Source organism: Zingiber officinale, chromosome 1B (assembly GCF_018446385.1).
Source record: "Zingiber officinale cultivar Zhangliang chromosome 1B, Zo_v1.1, whole genome shotgun sequence".
Taxonomy (NCBI): Eukaryota; Viridiplantae; Streptophyta; class Magnoliopsida; order Zingiberales; family Zingiberaceae; genus Zingiber; species Zingiber officinale.
This window is the reverse complement of record NC_055986.1, coordinates 19,961,968-19,973,992: the sequence shown is the minus strand read 5'-3', so window position 1 is coordinate 19,973,992 and position 12,025 is coordinate 19,961,968.

Below are 12,025 nucleotides of genomic sequence, written 5' to 3'. Positions count from 1 at the left end.
ATTTAGTACGCCTTATTTATGATTAAAATTATTCCTAATTACTCCTCGCACTCGTATCCGTGTTCAAGGACGACGGGCCAATTAAACTGAACTAATTCAGTCGAAACATACATATTAATATAAAGAGTATTACAGGATAAAGTCTACTTTGAGCTTGTCGATCTCCATAATCCAACACTATGCGGGTGCGGTCTCTCATGTAATAGATCACAGTGCGTACCTGCATTTCGAAGCCCTAAAGATCCTAGTTATGCTCGACGACCACTTGGATTCCACGAATGTGTTAAATGCTGTGTGATGATTATCACGACAAAGCTACAAATTTTCAAAACAGATGCTTGATAATGCTGCCATTAAACAATGCGACTAATTAGTTGCCCAGCTGACTTTATTTGGCTGACATAATACTTTAGGTGGGCGCCTTTAAACAATACTAATAATTAGTAAATCTAGTTGATTAGATTTAGGGTCCAGTCAATTGGATGTAGTCATAGATACTCAAGTATTTATGAGTAAATCCAGTTGATTGAAATGCTCAAAATTTAAAATTTATGGTTTAAGGCACAGTTGATTTTTACTTCCTTGCATACTTTTATGGTGCATGATTGAGAACCACCGTGTCAAAATAGGACTGATATATTTTTTTTTGATCCTAAACAAAGAAATACACAAACAACAAAGAAAAAAATACAGGATTATCGATGAAAATATCCATTGATCTTTTGTTGAAATATGACTCTACCGATAAATTACCGATGAAATTATAGGTATCATGAGATGATTTGTTAGAAATAGGATTACCGACGGAATATGCTATTCCGTCGGTAATATTCTACCAACAGATTCGATTTCTATCGGTAAAGACATCGGAACAGTGTTAGCCAACTAGGACCGTCATAAATAGATTATCGACGAAACAGAGGTTTCCATCGGTATTTACCGATGAAAACGTAACTTCCGTAGGTAAATACCAACGGTATCGAAATATCGACGGAAACCAAAGCTTCCGTCGGTAAATTTTTTTCGATAATTACCGACGGAATATATTTTCCATCGTTATTCCTTTGGTAGACAAAAAAAAATGCACAGTTACAATCTGCTTTAGCGCTTACCCTATTTACAATTTCCAAATTTCCAAAACCATCGCAGACAATGGCATTATAATCCATTACATACAATCCACACACTACTAAAACTTTTGGGGACAAATTTTGGGCCGAATTATAAAAAAAAATTCGTTGCAAAATTTTTTGGGACGAAATCAAGGACGAAAATTTTTTCGTCCCAAAATGGTTGATGCCAACTTTTGGAACGAATTATGATTTGTTGCAAATTTAGCAACGAATTTGGGGACGAAATTGGCGACGAATAAAATTTTCGTCCCCAAATTCGTTGCAAAAAAGCATACAAATTTGCAACGAATAATTTTTTTTTACAAACTTAGCAACGAATTTGGGAACGAATTCTCATAATGGTTTGTTGCAAATTTGGCAACGAATTTGGGGACGAAATTGGCGACGAATAATATTTTCATCCCCAAATCCGTTGCAAAAAAACATACAAATTTGAACGAATACTTTGTTTGTTGCAAACTTAGCAACGAATTTGGGGACGAATTCACATAATTTTTTGTTGCAAATTTGGCAATGAATTTGGGGACGAAATTGGCGACGAATAAAATTTTCGTCCCCAACTTTGTTGCAAAAAAACATACAAATTTGCAACGAATAATTTTTTTGTTGCAAACTTAGCAACGAATTTGGGGACGAATTCACATAATTTTTGTTTCCAAATTTGTCTCTATTTTTGCAACAAATTTGGGAGCAAATTCAGTGACAAATTATTTTTTGTTGCCAAGTTTGTCCCTAATATTGCACCGAATTTGGGGACAAATTCGGTGACAAAATATTTTTTGTTGTCATTTTTGTCCCTAATTTTGTAACGAATAATAAATTTGTTGCAAAAATGGCAACGAATTTGGCAACAAAAATTGCCAACGATTTAAATTTTCGTTGCCAAATTCGTTGATAAATTTCATAAGCATTTGCGACGAATTTGGCAACGAAAATACTAATTCAATTAATAAATAAATTTTCGTCCCAGATTCTGGGACGAAAATAAATTTGTCCCTAATTACGATAGAATCGAGACAAATCATTTTCGTCGCCAAATTCATCCCTATATTAAATATTTTTTCCAGATTCAATTTATTTCTGCAATTCAATCCATAGATACATAAACAACAAATTCAAATAACATATAATATACATTCAACACATCCTAATTTCACATACAGTATTAATAATTGAACTCAACTCATAATTCAACAAATATATAAAGATCTCAACAAATTTTACAAGATCTATCTTGTTCAAGCTTCTAGAAAATATTATACAAAGTTCAACAACCCAATGTTATATAAACATTAACAACAACAACCCAATGTTATATAAACATTAACAACAACAACCCAATATTATACTAAGTCCATCATCCATCCAAGAAGGTAAATAAACTAAGAATACATCAAATCATCTTTGTCTGTCACAAAAGCTTTGCTCTCCATCAAATCTCCTTTGCCTACATAACAACAAACAAATAAACCAGATCATGTGTAACAAGAAAGATTGTAAATATGATACGATATGGGCATGTAACAAGAACGATTGGAAACAAGACATAACTGTGAAATTCCTTAAACATTCAAATAAATGTCCTATTTACCAACGATATGAAGCATCCATGTCATAGCAACGGTAAATAAAATTATAAGAATTATCTTGAAGCTAAGTACAAGTATCGTAACTATGAGACAACCTAATATAATTGGCACATCATAGAGAGAGAGAGAGAGAGAGATTGTGTAGTATGGTATTAGGGTTCAAATTTCCTCACTTTGTTCACTTTATTTTCATTTTAATTTGCTGAATTTATAATTTTGTCCTTGGTTTGGTTGTGTTTTGGTGTTTAATGTAAACTAAAGAATGTTTAAAATAATTGTTCCTTTCATTGTGTTAACTAGTTGACAATTTCATATGATTAGCTTTAGCACATCTTTAACAACTCTTTGCAAAATATTAAGGTAGGAGGATGCATCGTTATCTAATAAAGAATTTTAGAATGGTGTGATATAATTCTAGATGAAATATAGAACTTTTATGTATCTATATAGTTTTGAGACTGTACATAAATCAAATTCAGAACTTTTATATATCTGAATATGCCATGAAAAGAATAATTAAAAAATATATAGTTTTCTATCTATTTTTCCTCTATACAAAAGTTATTTATTTTATGGTGGTGTTCTTTATTCTATAAATTGTAATTGCACCATTAGATAATAAAGTGGGTTGGATCAGTTTAATAATATTTTCACTAGCAATGTCAACATCTTTGGTACCAACTTTGATAATGCCTTGTGGTATTTTTCTAGATTTAGAATTTTTTTAACCTTGCACACTTTTGCTTATTTTCTGTTCTGGATGATTCTTGAAAACTCACCTATGCATAAAATAATAGTCATGCTTCTGTGGTTTAAACATACATGTAACAATCTTAAAAGCATAGTTAACATGTGGATTTTTGTTTCAAGTGTATGAATTTTATAAATCTTAGTTGATATATATGTCTTTTTTTGAGGGGACAAGAGAGATGCAAGGACTTGGCTTTGTTTCAATTAGATTGTCTTTTAATACAGAAAAAAATGCATATCATGAAAAAAAAGTTGATTTATGGTTTGATAGTTCTAAATTCAGATGTGTACAATTAATTTTGAAAATCTTAATTGGTATATTTTTTGGTTTCTTTTGCATAGCTATATTATCTTACAATTTAGATGTATATAAATAATTTTGAGATTTTGAACATAATATAGCGATGGATTGAATGTAGTAAATATTTTATTTTCAATTGGTTTTTTTTGTTTAATTGTTATCTTAAATATTGTAAATAGACAATAATTTTCTTACAATGATAATGAGTTTTAACTATTGAAATTGTTATGATAATACCTATTTCACCATATCAATCAATAGCTACAAATATTCTATGTCCATGTGACATGGAGAGAATGAAAGGCAATCTTAAAATTTCCTAACATATGAAAATAGCTCAAATGAAGAAAACACAAACTAGTTAAGCTTAATTTGGTGATACTAGTCTTTTAGTACTCATAGTTACTTGGTTGCTAGGGAAATTGTAATCATAATTTGAAATTTGAACTAATAATGCAGTAGTAATAAATTTCAATAAATTAAAAGGAATTAGGAAAAAATAAATAAATAAATAAAATTAAAAGTTTAACATGTTACTTAATACTTACTTTTTTCTCCGACCTTTAGTTCGCCTCACCAACCCTGTTAAAAACAAATTGACAATATTAATTAAAATAAAAATTAGAAAAGTTAACAAGCCATTGATTAATGTGTAAAAAAGTAAACATGAGACAAATAATCATCATACATAATTAAAATCATCAAAAACCATCACCACCATCATCGTTATCATCATAAGCATAATCATCATCGTCATTGGGAGGATTCTGACTTTGAGCGGAGCTCAACTGAAGGTGTTGCATGATTAATTCTTGTTGTCGACGCATATCTCTAATATCTTTCTCCAAATTAGCCCGTTCTTGGTCTCTTTGCACCCTTTCTTGGTCTCTTTGCGATATTATTTCCTTTAGATTGCTAACCTCATCAGTCAAGGTATTTATTTGGGTCGTAAGTGCTGATGTGGAGGAAGATGTTCCAACTAATCTTTGGGTTCTACTCAAGGAACCCATTCCCAATATCCTTCCCCCTTTTGGTCCTCCACTGTTCTCTAACCATAAACTCAAATTATTGCCAACAGACTCCTCAAATCCCTGACTATCGATACCAGCTTGTGAGCATGTTTGGGCTAACTTGAGTTGATCATATTTTTCCTGTTTTGTAAAACACATACAATATTGATTAGATATAATAGAAACACATATAATATTAAGACAGTAATGGTACGTAACTAATTAAATTTAAACCATATATTAAGATAAAATAAATATTAATTCCAACCTTGACTGCTTTTGCTCTCGCCCCACTCCATGTGTTATTTTTTTTTAAAAAGTGCGAGTGAAAGTATCACTGAAAGAAGGTTCCTTCCCTATCTCCTTAATCTAAAAAAAAATTATTTCAAATAATGAAATAATTTGATATATATTAAAAATTTGTGAAAGAGTGAAAAAATTATCATTCTCCGTCTATGCTCATCTATGTTAATGGAGCCTCCCGCATATATAGAACTTGAGTCACCAGAATTGTGAGATTGGTTCATTCTATTTAGGTCACTCCTTTGCTTACTCTCCTCCGTTGCCCAAAATATAGTGATCCTCTCCCAATTTTCTTCTGTGATGAAGTTTGACTTTTTCCCCCGATTCTTTGCGTGACTTAATACATGTCTAATGTGATCGCCACATTTCTTTTTAAATATTCTTCGTATCTCCATTTCGTCATTCAGGTCCCAAGTATTTAAGCGCTGAAATGGAAATTTGTTTTATTATATATTAACTATAAAATTGAAGTAAACTCAAGAAAATATACTTTGAACTTGCTCCACCAAAGTTGTTTTGTGGCCGGTGGAGTGCTTGAATATGTCATAGAATCCCCGCCCCAATGGTTGTTCACAATTCTATTTATTTCTCGAACAACTTGAACCAGATTTTCAAATATGCATTAAATTACAAAATAACGATGTTAAATAATTAAGATAGGCCTAACAAATAAAATATTTTATAGTACTTACGAATCACCGATGGGGACTAAAGGAGCTCTATCATTCCTAAACTCAACAAATGAGTTTCTTGCTGAGTCAGGAGGATCTGAGTGGACAGGTAACTGCTCTGGGTATGGTACTTGCGGTGGCGAATATGAAATCGGTGCAGAAGGTACATGAGATGGGCCCGGCTGATGAAGGGGTGGCATAGGTATACTGGCAGGGGAATATGATGCCGGTGGAGAAGACACATGGGATGGTCCTGCCTGAGTAGGGGGTGCCATAGGTTCACTGGCAGGTGATGGATTTGTCTGGTCCTGTGGTCGCCGTCTACGTCCACCACGTCGAAATATATGCTGGAAATTCCAATAATTTGATAAAGTTAATTACAGATCTGATACATAACAAAGGATAATTAAAAACTTACCATTTTTATGTAAAGATTCTGGAAAAGGGGGGGAGGGGAAATTTATGAAATGTCACCTCTGATGACCTATAGGAACAAATACAATGTGTTAACAGATAAAGTAAATCAAATTATAAAAGAGACATTATATATAATAAATTATGAGAAATTTCTTTAAATAAGCTAACAAAACTTACCCATCATCAAAAATCAAAGTCATCATTGTCATTATCCTCCTCCTCCTCCTCTTCCTCCTCCTCTTCCTCTTCCTCCTCCTCATCATCATCATCAATTTCACTTCTATCCACGTTTATTACTACACCGTTGGGATCTTGTAAAGTTGGAATAATGTATTCCTCAGTCTGAAAGGTGTTTGAAACTTCCTCTTGTTGATATGTAATGTTTTCCCAACGTGCCTCAATTTTTTTTCTTGCTTTGGTTTTACAAACAGCCCACCAATCAATCTTATCGCGTTTCAAACTCGGATATGAAGAATAGAATACTTGAATTGCTTGTTGTGCCAACACAAATGGTTCATATCTCTTGTAAAATCTCTTATGATTTATTTCAACTAAATTATAATGTGGATGCACTTTCATCCCTCTAACAGGGTCAAACCATCGACACATAAATAATATAACTTTCATTTGTGGCCCTGGGTATTCTACTTCTATAATTTCATCCAACAAACCATAAAAATCATTGCTTGCACCTCCTTCATTGGATGACGATACGCATACTCCACTATTCATGGTATTCTTTCCCATTCCATAGTCTTGAGTATGAAAATTATATTCATTTATGAAATATGCTGGCCAAGTGCGTACGCATGAATTTGGACCCCATGATAGATGGATTAGCCATTCTTGCTCAAGGTGAGCTTGATTAGCTTGAACCTAAGGTCAAAACACAAATTGTTAAAAGTATGCATATGTATCAACAAAATATAGATTATTTACTTACATATGATTTGAACCATGCAGCAAATTCTTCTTCACAAAATCGATCGAACTCTTGTGTCGATAATTCAGAATATAAGTTGGTAAATATCCTACTCAAAAAAACATATTGTTACACAAACAATTGACAAAATAAAAAAATAAAAATAAAAATATATACTTACTCGTAATATGACAATACTTTTGGATAATTTAGTAAAATATATGTTTGGGCTGCCCGTCATTCTTTACCAGTTAAGTATCTTTGTTTACATGGTCCACTTGGTCGACCAAGGTAGTTAAAAATTGAAAATGAGGTAACATTTGGATCAATAGGACCCTCATCATTTCTGCCCGCTCTTCGCCTTTTGCATTGAACATGAGGTTCAAAATAATATGATGCAAAAGTGGTGACTTCCTCCACAATGTATGCATTAACAATAGATGCTTCAACTCGTGCTTTATTTTTCACTTTTTTCTTCAAATGATATAAGAATCTGTTGGAGATATATAAAATTATATTATATATATATATATAGAAGCAACTTTTTTTTTGCATTCAAACAGTCGAATTATACAAATAAGGCACTCTACCTTTCAAATGGATACATCCACCGAAATGGACGGGTCCTCCAACTTTGGCCTCATATGGCAAGTGAACCAAAAGATGCTCCATGGAGTCAAAAAAAGAGGGTGGAAATATCCTTTCCAAATTGCACAAAATGATTGGAATATCTCTCTCTAACTTCTCCATGTGTGAATGTCTCAAAACTGTTGAGCAAATATCATGTAGGAAAATACTTAACTCCGTAATTGCTCTCCATACAAATTGTGGTAAGAGTTCCTTAAAAGCAATAGGAATCAGTCTTTGCATTATGATATGACAATCATGACTTTTCATACCAATTAACTTCCATTCTTTCATATCGACACATCTTCCAAGATTAGAGACATACCCATCTGGAAATTTCAAAGATTTCAACCATTCACATAGGACACGTCGTTGATCCTTATTTAATGTATAAACTGCTTTTGGCTTTGGTCCCCTACTATTTTCATCGACATCAAGAGTGGGTCTTTTACATATGAGTCGCATATCTTTTCTTGCATTGAGATTGTCTTTTATTTTTCCGGTGATATCCATCACAGTATTTACCAGATTATCAAAAACATTCTTCTCAATATGCATTACATCGAGATTATGATGTATCAAATGACTAAACCAATATGGCAAATCCCAAAATATACTTCGTTTAGTCCATTTATGTGTACTCCCATATTCATATGTTGTACCATATGGTTGTTCAATAACAGATGGAAAGTGAAACACTCTATACCAAATATCTAGGTCTGTCAATCTCAATGGCGGAAGTGTTCTTTCGATCCTATTTTTAGTGAATTCATCTTTATTCTTCCTGAAATTATGATTTGTTGGTAAGAATTTTCTATGACAATCAAAATAACTTGGTTTCTTTCTGTGTTTCAATCTGAATAACTTTGATCTCTCCATACATATTGGGCATCCCAAGATCCCAGCAGTACTCCAACCTGATAGCATACCGTAAACTGGAAAGTCATTTATGGTCCAAAGAAGAGCAGCCTTCAGTATAAACATCTGGTTAGAATGAACATCGTATGTAGGAACACCTTCATCCCATAGTTGTTTAAGTTCTGCTATCAGGGGTTGCATATAAATATCTATTAACTTCTTTGGATTTTGCGGACCTGGTACAACCAATGTTAAAAACATATAAGGTGTTTTCATGCACATCCCAGGTGGAAGATTATACAACGTTAAGATAATTGACCAACAAGAATAATTTCTTCCCGATTTACCAAACGGAGCAAATCCATCAACACAGAGACATAATCTAATGTTTCTAGTCTCCTTTGCAAAATCTGGATATGTTCTATCAAATTTTTTCCATGCATCTGCATCTGATGGATGACACATTAAACCCTCTTCTGTTTGATGAGTTGCATGCCAAGTCATTGTTGGTGCGGTTAGCACTAACGATTTAACCCAGGTTTTGATGAATGACAAATAGGTTAAGTTAGTCTTGTTGTTGTCTGACACTTTGATCAAGTGTGCAGGAGAAGTCCAGACAGGTCGACGGGCTGACCGGATGTCTGGCAAGAAGTCCAAGCGGGTCGACGGGCTGACCGGACTCTTGGCGAGAAGTCCAGCTAGGTCGACGGGCTGACCGGATAGCTGGCGAGAAGTCCAAGCGGGTCGACGGGCTGATCGGACGCTTGGCGAGAAGTCCAGACGGGTCGACGGGCTGACCGGACGTCTGGCAGGTAAGTGAGGTAAGTCACTGGAGGGGAGTGACTGTGAGGACGCGTTCCCGGGAAGGGGACATTAGGCGTCGATCCGGCTTAGGTCCATTTCGGATGTCTAAGTCGAGATCGTGACTAGATTCCTCGGAAAGACGGAATCTAAGTCATACTCTTTTATCCATCTGTTGAACTTTAACTATCTGTTTTACAGGATACATATTTGCCTCGGACTAACTTTGTTTTGCGGAAAGGGAGTTTAACAAGGTGGTCCGGGAGGCGAATTCTATCCAGCCGAGTCGCCGCCACGTGGAGCATCATGGTTTGTGCAACTACGTCACATTCCAGCGCCCGGGATCCAGGCGCTGGAACAACATATAAAGAAGCCCAGCAGGAGCTTGAACAATCAATTTTCTTGAGAACTCTTCTCACCGGTCTTGCTCGCCGACGTTCAAGTCGGCGTCAACAACGCTCCGACAAAAGTGCTCCTCCGGTTTTATTTAATTTTCTTTGTCGGTATTGCTTTATTGTCACTAGCATTTCCTGTACTTATTCGTAATTATATTTCGACTTGTTAGTGATTGCCAACGAAAGTAGTCAAGAACCACGAGCCTTGAGTAGGAGTCGCCACAGGCCGAAGTAAAACATTTGTATCTATTTTATTTTTCCGCTGCTTATACTCGTCTTTTTCGAATCGATATTCACCCCTCTATCGAATCTAACGGTCCTACAAGTGGTATCGAGCAGGACGCTCGATTGGTGCAACCACCAATCGACAGGGGGTGAATTTTTTAATTAATTTTAAAACGGTGTTTCGTTAACTTAATCAATTTATATTAGTGCAACACAAATCTAGATTTATTTTTCCTATTTTTCTCCCGCCTTACTAATCCAAGACCAAGTCTTGGGATATTTTTTGTTATTTACAGAATGTCTCAACAAGAAGGATTCAGCAAGTACGACCTCCACTCTTCAACGGGACGACTTTCCATACTGGAAGAAGCGCATGGAGGTCTACCTCAAAACCGACTTTGACCAGTGGATGAGCATTACGAGACCTTACAAAATTCGGCAGACACCTCCGGAAATATCTGGATCCCGAAGAATGGACAAATGACTTGAAGAACAACAGAAAACAAAGCGATCAACACTCTATGCGGACTAACAAGAGAAGAGCTAAACAGTCGGTCCACACAAAAACGCTAAAGAACTGTGGGACAAATGATCGAACTGCACGAGGGAACAAGCGACGCTAAGGTAACAAAACGAGACAGCTTTTAAATAAAATTTTTAATATAAAATGCAGGAAGGAGAAACAATGAATCAACTCCACGCGAGGATCAAGGACATCCTCAACGGGCTTCATGCGATAGGCCACGGATGGAGAACAGAGACTTGATAAGGTACGCATTAACGCCTTTCCACGTAATAGTTTGTGGGCATCAATAGTGGATGCCTACAAAATTTCTAAGAATCTTTCTAAATTAAAATTAGATGAGCTTTTCGTGAATTAGAATTACACGAACAAACTAATCTGGAGTCGAGAAAGGTATAGCTCTATTTGCGTGTTCCTCCAAAGAAAAGAAAAGCAAGCCCGAATTTGAAGAAGAATCGACCAAGACTCCGAAGATGAAGAACACCTGGTAAACTTGGTAAGAAAAATGTTCACCAGGAGAAAGAGGAGCTTCAGCAAAAAGGACCTTCAAAAGATCAGCTCTCCCTCAGAACAAAAGAACATGACTTGCTACGGCTGCAACAAAAAGGGACATTACAAGAACGAATGTCCAAAACTGAAGTTCGACAAATCAAAGCCAACCAAAAAGAAAGCACTCAAAGCAACGTGGGATGACTCCTCGGACGAATCGGAGGAAGAAGAGCAGAAACATCAGAGCCACCTCGCACTGATGGCCCGCGAAGCCGAAACTGAAAATGAAGACGGGTCCGAACCCGAAACAAGCCACGAGTCCGTACTCGTTTCCGAAGGCTCGAATGAGGTATATTTTAATTTAAACAAAAAATTTTTTAGAATCATTTCTTGTTTAAATAGTAAATTAACCAAAGTAGAAAATGAGAACAAATTACTTCTTGAGGAAAATCAGAACCTCAAGGAACAATTAAAAAATTCGAATCCAACTCAAGATCTAACACTTGAGGAGGAGAATTTATCATTAAAAAATGAAATAAACAATTTAAAGGAGATGTTAGAAAAATTCACAACAAGATCAAAAAATTTAGACCTAATCCTAAATAATCAAAAAGCATGTTATAATAAAACCGGACTAGGATATAAGTCAAATTCAAATAAAACCTTCAAATCATTAATAACCCAATACAAGTCAACCAATTTAGCTTGGGTTCCGAAAGCGTGTCTGACCACGCAAGTAGGACTTAATCAATATTATATACCTAAAGAAAAAATACATTATATAAAAGTGTATAAACCAAACCAAAATCCAAAATACAAACCTAAATCAAATTCAAAGTCTAAATAAACAGTTTAAAAATCAACAAAATTATCACCAAGTTAACTATAACTATAAAAAGAATCGACACAAGCCTAAAACCAAAATCTAAATTAATGGCCAATAATTCAGGGGGAGGCTCCAGAATAGCTGGCACCTCCAAAACTAACCTACCCGACAGGGTAACCCAAAAC